The 16,689-nt window shown below is 49.6% G+C and overlaps 1 non-coding gene and 1 pseudogene across 1 annotated transcript; one reads left to right on the top strand and one right to left on the bottom strand.

Moving 5' to 3' along the window:
• Positions 1 to 277: 277 nt before the first annotated feature.
• On the bottom strand, positions 278 to 339 carry LOC125443184 (annotated as a pseudogene).
• Positions 328 to 431, top strand: LOC125443181. Its single transcript, XR_007246083.1, has one exon. It is a non-coding gene; the product is annotated as a U6 spliceosomal RNA (small nuclear RNA).
• The last annotated feature ends 16,258 nt before the right edge of the window (positions 432 to 16,689 follow it).

Raw genomic sequence — 16,689 nt, 5'->3', positions numbered from 1 at the left:
TTTTTCCCCAGCTGTGGGATAAACAAGAGTGAGGGGCCAAAGGGCACTGTCAGTTGGGAAGACACACACAAAAAAATTGTATTATAACCAGGTGGAGAAAGGCTAAATACGTTAATTATTTTATGTTTGTGAGCCTTATATTGTATAATAAAAAGAAAAGAATGAATGGAAAGTTCCTTCACTGTTCTCTGTGTGAGTTTCTATTTAAAGTGAAAAAATAACAAAAATAACAATATTACTTCATATGTTATACAGTACCAACAGTATTGCTTCCTACAGAAATATGGAATGCTTCACAAATTTGTGTGTCATGCTTGCGCAGGGACTATGCTAATCTTTGGCAGCACATATACTAAAATTGGAACGATGCAGAGAAGATTAGCATAGCCCCTGTGCATGACACGCAAATTCATGCAGCGTTCCCTATTTCTGTTTGAATCAGTGGTATTGCATATTGTATGAAGTAATATTGTCATTTTTGTTACTTTTCCACTTGAAATAGAAACTCACACGAAGAGCAGCAAAGGAACTTTCAGTTCATTTCTTTCTTTTTTTATTGTATAATAATTTATAGAAATAGCATTTAAGGCTCACAAATGTAAAGTAATTAACATATTTAGCCTTTCTCCACCTGGTTAAAATACAATCTATCTTTTGTATCAATGATACCACGGTAGTTTAGTTTCATCAGTGATTATTTGGGAAAACACACATTTTTAGCATCATGACCCCTCCAGGGATTTCAGTCACATAACTGAAGAATTGAGTTCGGCCTTAATTTGTATTCTACTTTATTATTATTATTATTATTATTATGGTTCTCCAGAGCCTTGCTCTTGTCGCCATCACAGATACGCTCCGTATCCAGCTTGACCGAGGTGGATCGGCGCTGCTGGTTTTGTTAGATCTTACCGCAGCGTTTGATATGGTCGACCATGACCTTTTGACCCACCATCTGGCCGCTTCCGGGGTTCGGGGCACTGTCCTTCAGTGGATTGCCTCGTTCCTCCGGGACCGGAGTCAGCAAGTGTGGTGCGGGGATGAAGCCTCCAGGAAGTGCCCGCTTCAGTGCGGAGTACCTCAGGGAGCGCTGCTATCCCCGCTATTGATTCTTTAACTTTATCTATCATACGACCACTTGTTCAGCTGGTGCGGATCTTTGGGCTGATCTGTCATCAACATGCTGATGACACTCGAAAGCTTCCGATTCTGTTGATGGAGGGGGGAGCAGTTGCGCCCCGGCTGCCTCTCAGCATTGTTTGAGCATGCGGTAGCTGGTTGGTTGCAGCAGAGCAGGCTGCAACTGAATCCCGATTGAAAGGCGGAGATCCTCTGGCTAGGCGCGGAGGGTGAGGTTGGAGATTTCCAGCTGCCCGGTGTGGGAGGGGGTCTCATTGGCGCCAACCTTCCTCCGTTACGCCAGTCCTGGGGGGGTCCACCTGGATTCCATCTCTTTCAATGGAGACCCAGGTGGCCCCATATAACCCGGACTGCATTTTTCCATCTTCGTTCCAGGCCGCCGGGTTGGCTCCCTTCACTCTCCCAAGCGAGGATCTGGCCACTGTGATCCATACAACGGTCACCTCAGGCTGGACTATTGCTTAACTTCGCTGTATGCGCCCGGCCTTGACCTTCGCGTTTGATTCGGAAGTTAAAACTGGTCCAACGCATGCGGCATGCACGCCTGCTTTCACAGGAGGTGCCTTCAGAGAACACATCCAGCCTGAGTTGGCGGCAGCTGCATTTGCCAGCTTCCGGGTTGAATTCGAAGATCATCGCTTCGCAAGGTGTGGGTTCTGACCTTTAAGGCTTTGTGCTGCCTGGGGCCCCTCGTACCTTCCGGGACCGCATCACCCCATATGTCCCAATTACCGCCTCTACGCGTTCTGCAGAGAGCCAATCTGCTGGTGGTCCCTGGCCCTCTATGATCGGCTGGATAGCCTCCACGCGGGCCAGAACCTTCTACACGGGCACTAACCCCAGCCTGGTGGAACGCACCCTTCCTCCAGCTGTCCGGGCCTCTGGCGAGATCCCTGGGTGAGGTTCCTTCCGCCAGGGCCTGTAAGACCGTGTTGTTCCACCGGGCCTTTGGAGTGTCCAGCTGCTAATATGGTGCCCCCTCACTGCTCTGTGCTTGGGGCAGTTACATCAGGGTCCCCCTCATATGAGGAGCCCCCTCATATGGGGAGCCCCACTGGCCCCCCCTCAGGGAGGTAGGTTTTTAAATTGGGGCCAGACACCTTCTATTTATTTATTATGTATTATGGTTACTCGCTGTTTTTATGAGTTTTAAGCTATTTTATGGGATGGAGCCTATGTATTTATATTTGTATGATTGCTCCTGTTGTTCACCGACCGGAGCCCCCCAGGGATCGGGCGGTATATAAATTGAATAAATAAATAAATAAATAAATAAATAAATAAATAAATAAATAAATAAATAAATAAATAAATTATCATCATCGTCGGCGTCGGCGTCGTCGGCGTCGTCGTCGTCGTCGTTGTTATTTATTAGGTTTATATACCGCCCTCCCCCGCAGGGCTCAGGGCGGTGAACAGCATATAAAATAGAGCACATATATCAGATTAAAACCATTAAATATCAATTAATACGGCTCTAATAAATATAAACCTTACCCCATTAAAATGCAGCATATTTAAGATCAACATAAGATGGCACCTACTAACAACTCCCTTAAAAAACCAAAAAGGAAGGGGCGGGAGGATCCGCTTGATGTTATAAGGAGGAAGAGGGGGCCATCAGCGGCTGGTCTCTCCAAAGGCCTGATGAAGCATTGTTTTAAACTAACTTCCATAAACTGAGTAGTTCTATTTCAGTACCAACTGTAATGCGCTGTGCCACTTCCAATTTAGTGGGTAATGATGGTCATTTTACTCCTTAGTTAATAGAAATGAGGCCTGGAGTTCATGCAACAGTGCATGCTTTGAGATCGCAACAGATTTTTCCCCCCTGTAAAGGACGAAGATATTATGACCCCGATGATAAGTACTCATTCAATGACCCAAGTGCAGGCCTGTGACAGAAATGCATTTTCGCCGTTCATTAAAACATACACAGTAACTATCCAAGCTGCGCATTTTAATAAGACGAGTTGCTGTTTTACTCATCTCAGCTGCACCATAATGCCACAAAAATAGATTCGCAGCACACGATTCTGTGTAATATCCAGATGCAATATTAAAAAGATAACGTTGCCAATTTATTAGAAAAATAACAACAGAGCGGACAAACATTCATTTAGGCTGCTGAGTAGCAATTAATTCCCAGAATTTTTTTAAAATTCAAGATGGCACCTTGAGTCAATCTTCGGTTGGTCAATGGCTGCTCAAAGCCCACCCACAGCCATGTTCAGGCAGTAAAAAGAGATAAGAGAATTGCCCTTTTGAAAGGGATCGAGGGGTGCATCAACAGTAGAATAGTGAAGGATGTTTACTAGATCTTGGAACTTCAGGAAGTGTTGGAACCACAGTTGACAGGAGTCACCATAGAATCCTAGAAAAAGATTCCTTGTTATCCAGAGGTGGGATCCAGCAGGTTCTCACCAGTTCCCGAGAGTGAGTTACTAATTATTTGTGGGTGCCAAGAGGGGGTTACTAATTGGGTCTGCTTTTCTGTTAGAAATTCCATTAGGTCCAAAAATCATAAAGTCCTGTTGTTTCCTATGTGGCTGGTTAGCGAAAGTAGAAAACGGGATAATTCTCCCTGTTGGGCTGTTTTAAAAACATGTTTTAGAAATATGGTAAAGTTCCTGGTTTCAGGAAAGTATCCTTCTTTTGATTTCTAGAAACAAAATTAAGTATTTGGAAGTATTAAGTATTTGACAGGCAGTCAATTAGAGGAGAAGTAGTTGTTTCTGTTGGCAGCAGACGATAGGAGTTGCTATGAGTTTAAATTATGGACAGAAAGATACCAGCTAGAAATTAGGAACTTTTTTTTACAGTAAGAGTTTTTTACAGTAACAGAGAAATTATTAATGCCCCGCCTCTGGAATGCCTGGCCACGCCCCCATCGTGAGCCGCCCAGCCCCATTGGCGCTATGCCACTGTTTGAATCCCACCACCATGGGAACCTGTTACTAACATTTTTGGATCCCACCACTGTTGATATCCCCACCCACATTTACAGATTTAAGACCAACACAAGGCTGTGAATTAACCAATCCTTAATGGAACAGAGATGGGGAATCCATAATTGCTCACAAACCTTTTGCTAAACTGGAAAACAGAGCAAGTGCCTCAGTTCCGAAGGAAAGCACTTGCTATGATTTCAAGGGAAGCAAATGGTTACAATGAACAATTGTGAATTCCTAGAAAGGCTTCAAGCAGCTATTGAGGCCCCAACATTATGGGCAACATGTAGGAGGACAACAAAATGAGGCAAACAGCCCTCCTGGTTTCTGTGAAGGTGTTGGCAGAGCAACCTGGGCCAGGGGAACTTGGTGGATTACCACCCCCAATACCCCTGGCTAGAGAAGTTGTACCAGACGTTTCTCAGTTTTTCAGGTAAAGAGGAGGGTCCCTTGTATAGGAACCAGGCTACGGCCCACCACCCAATAACCATCTCATTCTCTGTTTTGCTGGTTTGACATGTTGAAATCATAGGGCCTTTCCCCACTTTTCCTTCTGCTGCCGTCGCTGCACACTACTCACTGTGCGCGTAATTTCTGGCGCGCGCCCGGGCTTCCCCACGACCCCGCAGGGTCATCAAAAGGCGCCGTTTTCTCCAGCGCCAGGAATTACGCGTGCTGAGGGGGCGCGACAGCGGTAGCGTCGGGGCGGCTGCATTGTCGCCGCCCCTGTAGTGGGGAGTGCTGCGGGACCCAGCGCTACTTGGCCCGACTAGCACGCAGCAGAAGGTACGTGGGGAAAGGTCCATAGACTTTTAAAGGCAAAGTTTATGTGTCATGCCATTGAAAGGATGCAGCTGAAAATATGCTCTGCCTTTAAACATTTGTTGAAGATTTTCTTTTCAATCTGCTGCTTCTTAGTGTTTTTAAAAAGTGAATGGCCCTTTCTAGAGAGCCGTGTTGTGCTGTTTTCAGTGGGATGTGTTCTTGGGGATAGCTTCCAAGCCACCTTCTCACCTTGCTGGTGTGACACATTTAAGGATGCAATCCCTTTGTAAGCAACACGGTGTGGTAATGGACGGAATTGGCACCTGTTCCAAGGAGTGCTGCATGTATTCACACCGGACTTTTGTATTTCTGAATCTCCTGCTCAAGACGGAGTCTTTATTATTTCTACACATACGGTCATCTAATGGATTGGTTCATTTGACTGTTCATACATCCTGGGGAAAATCACAAAAAGACTTATAAATAAACAAATGTTTTGAATGTCTGCATATAAACAATTCTGTTTCTCGAAGGGAATGAAAAATCCAAGCCCATTTTCGTCATTGAGTGAATGATGATACATTGATTGGCTTGCCAAAACTGCTTTGGGAAACTCCTGAAGATTTGGGGGTGGAGCCAAAGTATTATTACTGAGCCCAAGTATTATTACCAAGATTTTAAAAAAAACTTGCTGTGAAACTCAGACTCATTTTAATGCTAAATTATGGAATGGATTAATTTTAACGCTAAGTTATAGATCGGATTTATTTTAACGCTAAGTTATGGATTGGATTTATTTTAATGCTAAGTTATGGACTGGATGTATTTTAATGCTAAGTTACCGTATGTATGGGACAAGTGAAACAAATTAGGCCTCAGTGTTGATTTTAGGGTAGTTTATATATTACAGTTACACTGGGAATTACAAGGTTGAGAGGTGTATAGAATTTGTTGATCCTTGACTGTAATTTGCTGTATAGAATTTGTCGGTCCCTGACTGTAATTTGCTGGTCTTTGACTGTAATACATTGAAATTGAATTGACTCAGATTGGGTGCATAGGATTTTGTCACCCCCCACCTTTGGCCATAGCTTCTGGGACCACTGTGCACTGCACCTAATTTGGATCAGAGCCTCATTTTTAGTTTTAGTCAGGGCCATATTATCCATAAAGCAGTCTAGGCTGAAGCCTAAAGGCCCCACAGGAACTAGGGGCCCACCATTTTTTTTTTAAAAAAAATTGCTGAGTCACTGTTACCAACCCACAATGGCTTCGGCCTTTCTGACAGGTGTTGACTGAGCAAGTGTATAAAGTGATTGAGAACAAGTTGTAAGGGCTACCTGTAGTCAGCTGAGGTTTGTTTTGAGTCAATGGGGCATGGGGGAGAGGGAGACAGCAGGTCAATTGGGCTAGCATCAGGGTTGTGACATCATATTGCTTCCTCCCTTATGACACCTCTATGAGCAATACAGTATTTGTGACCTTGATTGCCTGTGAGTAAGCAAAATTGTGAGTAAAATTCTTCAGAAGACCCTAAAAATGGACATAGGGCTATGTACCGTGGTCTAGTACCTAGGGTACTGGGATCAGGCTGTCAACTGTAGTGGTGTGAAAGACTGAAGTGCCCAACATACCTGAAAGCCTAGGGCAGTGGTGGCGAACCTATGGCACGGGTGCCAGAGGTGGCACTCAGAGCCCTCTCTGTGGGCACGCATGAACAGAGCTCGTCATGTGATAATAGTGCAATTATTTCAGGGAGATTATTACACTAAACCTAAGACCTAGTTTTAGAGAAGCAGTGTAGGTAACCCTGTTAAACGCTGTTAAACCCTACTGATTTTCATGGGAAGAACTAAAGCATGATCCTTTACCTGGGAGTAAGCTCGGTTGCTGGCAATGGGGCTTGCTTCTGAGTAAACCCTCCTAGGGTCGTGATTTACCCGTTCGAAGAGTTGCACAGTTGCTTCAAAGCAAAGCCGCCAACTACCACCAAGCTTACTCCCAAGTAATGTGTGCCTTGGAGTCAACCATTTTTTCTATACTAAAACCTCAGTATTCAGGTTAAATTGCCATGTTGGCACTTTGCGATAAATAAGTGGGTTTTGGGTTAGGCACTCGGCCTCGAAAAGGTTCGCCATCACTGGCCTAGGGGCTTGGCCATGGGTTAATACGGCCTTAGTTCTGGTTATGCAAGATCTTGTGTAACATCTAGTGATTTCCTCCCTTGATTCTCAGAAACTGGATGTACAAAAAAAGATTGTAGCAAACAGGACGTGTTTATTTTCTTCCTAAAAGCTAAAAACAGTTCTTTTTTTAAAAAACCCAAGAATTGGATGCAAATCAGTGCTTTTGTTAAAAAAAGTCAGGGATTAAAAATCAGTCAATCTGGACCTGAGACAAAAGTTTGAAAAACCAAACAAAACATAATCCCCTAGCGCTAAACCCTGAGAAATGAAATAGCTTTGCAGAATCTCAAGGAACCTGCGATCTGTGAACATTTCACGTCAGCCCCGAGTTGACAATAACACAAATACTCTCGAAAATCACAAGATAACATTGATGATTCCGCCACATGATTCCTGTCAGCAGATATCCTCGCTTTGTGTAAAATCAAAGAGCTTTCACATCTCACTCATCTGCTGTGTGTCAGACACTGCGTGGCACTTTTTAAAAATAATGAGAGCACCGATTCTTCTTGAAAACTGTAACTGAAAGAGATGTTTCTCAGTTAGGGAGCAAGTCATGGGCAGCCACTGGGCAGGCGCATCTGCTATCCTCAGGGCACTTACCCTGGCAGAGATGGTAGTTGTGCCAGCCGCTGCCCATCCCTCAACTCCATGCCGTGAAACCCAGAAGTCCAGGCTGTGGCGGGGCTATGCTGGTGACCCAATCAGATGTCAGTGGGAGAGGCATTCCCAGGGGTGGAGCTTCCTAAGGTTTAGAACAGAGGTGGGATCCAGCAGGTTCTCACAGGTTCCCGAGAGTAGGTTACTAATTATTTGCGTGTGCCGAGAGGGGGTTGCTAATTGGTGATTTTGCAACGTGATTTTTGCCTTAGTTACGCCCCTCCTCCGCTCCTCAGCAGTAGCACGCAGAACTTGAAGCAGTCTAGCACAGGAGGTGCACCGGCACGCCTGCGTGCATTCGTTTCCCGGCCAAGGACCAGCGCAGTGGCTGCGTCCTTGCCACAGCCCCACCCAGGAATGCCCCGCCCCTGGAATACCCGGCCACGCCCCCATCGTGCCCCGTCCCGCCCCATTGGCGCTACGCCACAGTTTGAATCCCACCACCATGGGAACCTGTTACTAAAATTTTTGGATCCCACCACTGGTTTAGCATAGGTGTCAAGCTTGCGGCCCTCCAGATGTTATGGACTACAGGTCCCATCATCCCCTGCCAGCATGATGCTGGCAGGGGATGATGGGAACTGTAGTCCATAACATCTGGAGGACCGCGAGTTCGACACCTGTGGTTTAGAGCCAGGAGTGGTGTGTCCCGGCCCTCAAAAGGTCACCCTTTTGGTGACCTAAGACCTGTAAGCTTTATAAGGCATTGTGGTGACAGTGGTGGCAGCAGTGAGATTTTTCTTGCTTTCCACACTGCTGGAAAGCCCACTTGGAGGCTGCGAGGTAGCGCCACATTTCGCTGCCTCTAGTTTTAGATAGGGCTATCCCTGTATCCAGACTGGTTGGAAGATCACAGCAAAGTGACAAGATTTTGTCTGCAACATACTTACAAAAGCCTCACAGCTAAAGGCCAAACAAGACAAGGGACCAGTCCCCACTTACCTCCTCTGTGTGCAACTGCGCAGTGACCCCACTAGAATAGCCTCCGTGGCTTTTGACCATGGAGACATTTGTCTCCCACTGCTCAGGCTCCTGGAGCGCGAAGCCTTCGAAGCGGTGCCCTTTGCCCCTCTCCTCCGGCACTCGGGGGTCCTGTGGCTGCTCCGCACGTTGGGCAGCAGGCGAGGTGCGCCGGACCACAGCCGCAGGCACTGGTGGTGCGCCAGTCCCGGCTGGGGTGGGGGCTTGGCCCCCAGACCGGGCAACACGGGAGGCTCCCGGCAAAGAGCCACCTTTTTTGTCGCCGTCCTCCTCCTCTCCCGCCACTAAGCTCAGCTCGTTGCTGAGTCCGGCTGCAGCGGCTTCCTCCCGGGCCAGCAGCAGCAGCCGCACCTTCAGCTCCAGCAACGCCCGGAATTTGCCGCTCTCCCACCTCCTTGCTGCGGGGTTTTTGAAAATGCTGCTCTTTCTTGAGGACCTAATCTGCGTCACGCTGACGCCAGGAGGTGGGAAGGCCGGCAAATTCCGAGTACAGCTCTTGCGCAGTGAAGGCGCTTGAGTGATGATGTGGGGAACATCAAGGATCCCCGTGTCTTTCAAAGAGGTGACCCTGGGGCTTATGATGAGTGAGGAGCGGCCCAAGGAGGAGGAGAAGGAGTAGAAGTTTGGATTTATATCCCATAAGGAGACTCAAAGGGGCTTGCAAACTCCTTTCCCTTCCTCTCCCCACAACAGCAAGTAGCAAGTTCTGCTCCATCTTACACTATACACATTAACTTGGATATACCTAAATAGAAATTATATACACACAATTCAAACACTTCAAACACTCCATTATCGTCCCAGTGCCGAAGAAGCCTTCCATCAAGGAACTGAAAGACTACAGACCAGTTACTCTAACATCTGTAGTTATGAAAACTTTTGAAAGGCTAGTGATGTACCATTTGAAAACCATCACGGATCCACTGTTGGACCCCTTGCAATTTGCATACCGAGCAAATAGATCGACAGATGATGCTGTTAATATGGCTTTGCACTATATCCTACAGCATCTTGAATCGCCAAAGACCTATGCAAGGGTGCTCTTTGTTGACTTTAGTTCAGCATTCAATACTATCATACCGGACATTCTTCTAACCAAACTAAATCAGCTAGCAGTACCTGAGCATATTTGTAAGTGGATCACAAGCTTCCTAACAGATAGGAAGCAAACCCAGGTGAAGCTAGGAAAAAATTACATCAGAACGCACCTGTAAAAATGAGCACAGGGGCCCCAAGGTACCGTGTACTTTCACCACTTCTCTTTGTATACCAATGACTGCATCTCCAAACGATCCATCTGTTAAAATGCACTGAAATTTGCAGATGATACAGCAGTGATTGGTTCTCATTCGAGACAACGATGGGGAAAAACCGCGATACAGGCCGGGAGGTTGAACCAATCTAGCCTGCGTGGTGCCACTCGGAACAATCTAGAACTGAACACACTTAAAACCGTAGGTGAAATGGTGGTAGATTTCAGGAGAAACCACTCCCATCCTACCTCCCTCTCCCACAATAACTTCAGACAACACAGTATCAACAGTAGAGACCTTTAAATTTCTGAGGCTCCATCATATCTTCATGACCTAAAATGGACACCTAATATCCAAAATGTCATCAAAAAAGCACAATAACAAAAGAATGTTCTTTCCTGCGCCAACTCCAGGAAGCTCAAACTGCCCGGGAGCTGCTGCTGATACACAGTTCTACAAGAGGAATCATTGAGTCTGTCATCTGCACCTCTATAACTGTGTGGTTTGGTTCTTTGCAACCCAACAAGATGACATTGGCCTAGACTTCAGAGAATAATCAGAACTGCAGAAAAAACAATTGCTGCTAACCTGCCTTCCATTGAGGACTGTAGGGATGCACTGCTGACCCAGCACCGTAAATGAAGCGCTGCCGGCACACCGCGGCTGCGGCTGCAACTTCTGAATTGCTTCCGGCTTCCCCACCCTCATCCCCCGATGGAGTCACAGGTCATGAACTACCTGGGTTTCACAAACAACCACGAATTAATCCCGGACAAAGGGACAATGGCCTTGCCCCCAGGTGAGATTAGGCTGACAGGCGGCGCTCCTCTCCTCAAGCCGCGTAGCAGCCAGGTGAGATCATGCATCACATGATGATCTCTCAATCCCCCGCTCTCCAGCTCTCCGGAATTTCGCTCACGGGTTTCAGCCCTTCTACATGCTTCCCAGAATCATAGAATCATAATAAAAGAGTGCCAGGCAGCCAGCCAACCAGAATCGCTAAGCTAGGAACCGCAGGAAACTCAGCGCATTCCGTTGCTGGCGCTCTCCACCAGATGGAAATCCACAGCGTCTCATACCGTTCTTATGCTGACCTCAGCGCGATCTACTTACTAACTGGTGCCAAAACCGCGAAGTCCTCAGAACCTCCACCCTGCTCCACATTACGCCTGGGAAAGTAGGCCGTGCATTGCCGAGATCCGGCTGGATCGAAATCCAGGGTTACCATTTCAGTATCGCCGTCCGCTGGATCGAGCGCATCCAGGGACTTCGAATCCTAGGACACTCTCTGCGTCCAGCGGAACACGGGTGAGTATGTATGGAGCTTGCAAAAGCAGGGCTTATGACGTTAAGCTGCGTTAACGAGCTAAAGCTGTTAGCCCTTAAACGCCGGCAGGGTCCCATTAAAGAGAGGGGAGCTCGCGCTCAGGTGGTAGATAAAGGAGATTGAAGCTCAATGTCCATGGTACCTGGAGGGAGACATTGAATCTTTAAGGATTGGGGAAAACATCGAGCGACTCTTACGCTGCAGAGCCTCGAATGGCCGGTGTGGCTGCTACTGGCCGATGGAGACAATGTTATGTCGCCATCAGCCTGCCAGACCTATGGCTCCCTTGGCTGTAGGCAGCCCTCCTTTCGATCTTTCAACTTCGATTTTCACCCGAATTTTCTCTATCCCTCCTAAATTGGACGCCTGCAATCCTCCTTCTTGCCCCTTCTAATGCTCCCCTGCCTCCTTTTCCCCTTAAAATTCTCCGGCTCGGCCACGCCCCACGCTGGAACTTCCGCCTTCATTTTTCTTGAAGCCATAGCACCTCCGTCGGTGCGTTGCCCCGCGTAATGGCTAGCGGGTTTCAAAACCCTGCGCCCAGAGCGTATTAACCACCGACCTGCGAAAAAGGAAACCCTGGCGGAGAGAGCGATGTGCCGATATTCTGCGGCTTTATGCCCCGTTCACTTCCACGCGGATAACCGAGGGGAGGATGGTATTGTTTGGCGGAAAGTTGTCGAGAATTACCGCCCGTTGAGCTATACCATCTCCTCACCGAGCTCCGCCAAAGAAGCGTCATGCGGGGCCATTAGATCACTCAGCCCCTATGTGAGAGGCATGCTAGAAGCGGTGCGCCAAGGAGAATCACCTAATAATGGTTCGGATGACTGGAAGACCACCTTCGCATCGCTTTTGCAGGCCCTGTATCAATTTGTGATCTGGGAAAGCCGAGTTCCGCCAAGCAGTGTATCGCATTAGGGGAGCGCCTCGAAGTGGCTTCACCGCTCGCGCCCAGCTTTACAGCTTCACATGTATACTTCGCCAACCCTAGCGTATCAGATTGTCCTGCCAGAGGCCATACCCGCTTCACCCGATGCGCCTCTGAATGCGCCTACAAAGAAATGCGTTCATCAGAGATCCCCTAATGCTGGCCAGCCAGCTAACCCAAAGTTTCTCCACCATCCCGACAGAAAATCCCCAAAGAGCCTCTACCGATTTTGTGAAGACAGGCTCCAGGAAGGCTTTTAAGAGGCAGGTAGATAGCGTAGGATAGGCCCAAACGGCAGGCTCCTCATGCGCCTACCGCCAAAGAGAGCGCCTCCACCGCAGAGTGCGTCGAGAACCGATCACGCGAATGGCCTAAACGAAGATCCTGAACTGGCCGACATGCTTAAGGCTTGCCATAGGACGCCGGATCCTCAGCCCACCAAACTAGCCACCTCTTGCCGCCCAGCACTCTCCACCGCCAGGGGACAGCCCCCAAAAGTGATGCGCTTTAATTCTGCGGCCAGGAATCAGGGCGGCTCGGCGAAGGAGTGTAGGCAGCCGGCCAGGGGGGGCCTAATTCAACCCGATGGAGAGAAGTCCCTCCCCAAAGAGCCGAAAGGCCCGAGGAGCGCCAAAAAACCTCGATGCCTATGTGCCGAAAGGCTTCCACTGGAGAAGCGACTGCCCGTCCGGAAGCTTCAAGGCGCCCGGGCATCTCCCTGCCCAGGACCAAGGGAAGAGTACTACGAGCAGGCCCAAACACTCAAGACACACGCAAACCACCCCTCTGCGTGGAATCTCGCTCCTTGTGCGCCAGCCCATCTCCTTCTAGAAATTCCCACCGTAGGGTCCTTCGTCGCTAGCCCAATGCCAATATGGCGCAACCCCATCCTCATCGGGACCATTGGGCTGGTGCTGCCAAAGGGCCTCGCCAGCTGAGCAGGGATTGTTCATCATCCTGGAGTCATTGACTCCGCGCACCGAGGGACTCCATCCATCTCCAAGTCACTGGACAAACATCCGCCAGGAGTTGCCCAGCCAAGGACCAGCTAAGCAGCCAGCTGATCCTTCCTACCCCACATCGCTGCCAGCTGCCCGGCGGCATAATAAAAGGCCCACGAGCGGCAGCAGCCATCAGGGCTGGCATCAATACTACCATTGCGCGTGGTGGAAACACGCATCGGAAGGCCTCCGCGCCGATATCTAGGAGCTCACTGTGGAGAATTGTTCATTCAAGAGACCTGAGTGGACACCGGGGCGCTGATAGCTGACAGTCATCAAGAGCAGCCGAAAGTAGCCTGGACCAGTGGCCAACGGGGTTTCTATCCGCGACATCTGGGGGGGTGAGAGAAACAAACCAGCGAAGGCAGGAGCATCCACGCCAGCTCACGGTCCACAGCCACAGGGCTCGAGCGGCAGCTGGCACAGTCCGCATATCGTTCCTGGACATTATCCATGTCAACCTCTGGGAAAGGGACCTCATAAGGCCAGGTCAAAGCGACTCCTAGTCTGGGGATGGATAAGGCCATCACACAGATCATAGATCCCCTAATTGTGCCTTCCGAACTCATCCCTCGTGAACTTCCATCGCGGAAGAAACTACCCCCCCTTTTCCTTTTCCCTCTTCCTCTAATTTTTCAACCAGCAAGAGGCGCGGAGGGCCAATTGGCTGACTGGCCCTCCACAGATTAAAATCTGGGCCCGGCCCCTGGTACCGCAGCACTGCCGGAGGACAGGCCCCAGTTTAAAAGAGGCTGCACCATATGCCCCTGACAAACCTGTTTGGCTTATGGCTACCATAAAAGCCAGAGCTTAGCCGAAACAGCCTCTTTAAGGAGTGATTTTGGTGACCAGGACGGAAGCCTCCTGAATCAAAGGGATGCTGCCGCTTTCAAATTCACACACAAACCTGTGTGGGTTAGGTAGTTGCCCATGGCGCCTGGCAAGAAGCTGACCAATGCAAGGCCGAAGCTGACGGCAGCAGCCGCCTCTATGCTGAGGCCCGGTTTAGGCGAAGGCGGCAATCCCCAAGATAATTCGATTACAAATTCAGCGCCATTCCAGCCTCTCAGCGTTAACCACCAAGGTCACGGTAAAGTACATTTTCCCTGCAAAGAAAGCACCCCCCCCCCCCTTTGTGTGTAGAAATTTACCCCTAATGCGCCCTGATTACTTTGTCTCCCGGATGCATCCATCACGCAAAGCATCCAAGCCCTCTTTTTTGTGTTGCAAATTAAGCATGCACACTCCACAATTCCCCAGGGTCCGCTTGCTCTCTCCTCCCCTCGGGAGGCTCCGGACCCACCGGCTTTGGCCACACCCTGATGGCCGCCTGAAGCCAGCTTCCATCAGGATAAGCCTACCCTCTGCCCTTCCTGTCAAAACAATTTAAAGAAAGAGGCGTGGGCTATTAGAGGCTAATAGACTTCGTGCAAAGCAACCCTATTTACGCGAAAAGGCTAAAAAAATAAACCCTGTCGTCCTATATCAAACACTGAAACCCAACAAACGGTTGATTTTTGACCTCCCCGCCATCGGCTCTCCAAGCCCGGGCAGTGACCGGCCCTCTCCTATAATAACCTGAAGGAAGGTGTGTGTTTCAGTCCTTTCTTCCACCACAGATCTCCGGTGGATCCCGACTTCGCCATGACAGGCCAGCCCATGGAATGACCAAGCCAGGAGGAAATCATCGACCCCCATCCCGGAGATGGAGCGTAATCTCTCTGGGATCCCGCCCAGCGGCCTCAGCAGAACGCCATAGCCACCGGCCCGGCTCAAGTGGTCCAAGGAGCCGGATGACCGGGCCTGGGAGCGTCAAAGCAACCGCCAGCCAAGCTCAAGAGTCGCTGCTTTCGCGTAAAGCAAAGGCCACCTCCGAGGCAGCCGAGAACCTCACCAATACCCACCCTCTTTGCAATCATCACTGCCAACTCGGCGGCCACCATCCTCTTTTCGCCCGCACTGCTCTGCACTCCTGTCGGTGGGCAGTCGCCACCCCTGGACGCAGATTTGACCAGACCAACATCTGGGAGCAGTTTGCTGTCATGCTGCCAGCGTTGCGATCCTTCTGCCCTGGGCCAGTACCTGTGGGGAGTCGGGGAGCCTGCTAAAGCTCCTGCCTGCTCCCCGTTTGCCAAAACCCCTACGGGGAGCTTCCCTAGCGGAGTCTGAAAGCTTGAGCCGCTTATGAATGCTTCATCCATCAGAGTACTCTATATGCGAGCCCCGGCGGGGGGACCTGTCAGTTCCAAACCCTCCCACGGCCCGGCGCTCTCTCCCTTGTCACCAAGACTGTGGCTTAATCCACCAAGTCCAACACCTGCGCTCTCGCATCTCCGGCCTTGGCCGAGGCGAGCCGGAGACGACCCTAATTCGGCCCATTCACCGGCTCGGCCAACTGGAACTGCATGGCGCCCACGCGGGAGGACATTCCCCGTGTACCCAGGAACATCTTGCTCCGAAGGGTTGGTTCTGGACTTGTGGGGAGAAGAACTTTCAACTACATCCCTGCTTTTCGGCAAACAAGGCCGGATACTCTCCTGTTGCCTTAGTCGCCTCCCACCATGCGATCCTGCCTCAGGCTCCACCTCAGGAGCCGAACGCATCACCCGCCGCTCCACTCTGCCCTCGACCACCCTCTTGCCGGGCTGATCGCGGTTTGCCCTTCTCCTCAAGCCGGAGTTGATCTCCCTCGCTGACTTCCTAGTGAAGGAGTCCACGGACTTCGCTTCTTACAACGCCTTAAGACCATTGGCAAACGGGTTCACCAATGCCCTTGCGAAGTCCATCAACTCCACCTCCATTGCTCTGGATTGCTCTGGCCTCGAGCAGCAGGAACTTTCGTCAAGCGTCAAGTGCGGCTATTGATTATTTGTTGTTATTGCATCACCAAGGTTGTGAGAATGTACATAGCCAATAACTGTGTTGTTTTAAAAATCTTTTCTGATAATTCCCATTTGATTCATATGAAAGTATGAACTGCAAGATATTGTATCTAATCTGAAGTATGGCAGCGTTCTACCCCACTGGTGGTCAGCCCTCTGGAGCTGGCTACGGGGGATGGTTGAGTGCTTTATTGTACAGCTCCCTTGCATTGGCTTGATTATTGTGCCTCATTTAGCCGGATCTTGTTTCATTCAATGTATATCTAATATTGCCTGTAGCAATGTAAGCCAAAACCCTCGAGCTTTCCCTTACGCCATGTAGCCAATCCGTCCTAATGTTATTTGCACAAGCAGCTTTCGGCCAGCTTGGCCAAGCGGTAGCGGAGAGACGAAGGCGTCCCCTAAATCGCCCCTAATATTTCTCGGCCTCCCTTCTAGAAGCATAAAAAAGGAGGGGAGATGTAAAGGGGATGCACTGCTGACCCAACAGCACCGTAAAGTAGGCGCTGGCACACCGCGGCTCCTACGCGGCCTTCTGGTCGCTCCTCTACCCTCATCCCCGATGAGTCACAGGTCATGAACTACCTGGCTCACAACCTGCAGATTGTCCTT

The sequence above is a fragment of the Sphaerodactylus townsendi genome, linkage group LG13, assembly GCF_021028975.2.
Source record: "Sphaerodactylus townsendi isolate TG3544 linkage group LG13, MPM_Stown_v2.3, whole genome shotgun sequence".
NCBI lineage: Eukaryota > Metazoa > Chordata > Lepidosauria > Squamata > Sphaerodactylidae > Sphaerodactylus > Sphaerodactylus townsendi.
The sequence above is the reverse complement of the archived record's forward strand: the minus strand, read 5'-3'. Positions and strand labels throughout refer to the sequence as shown.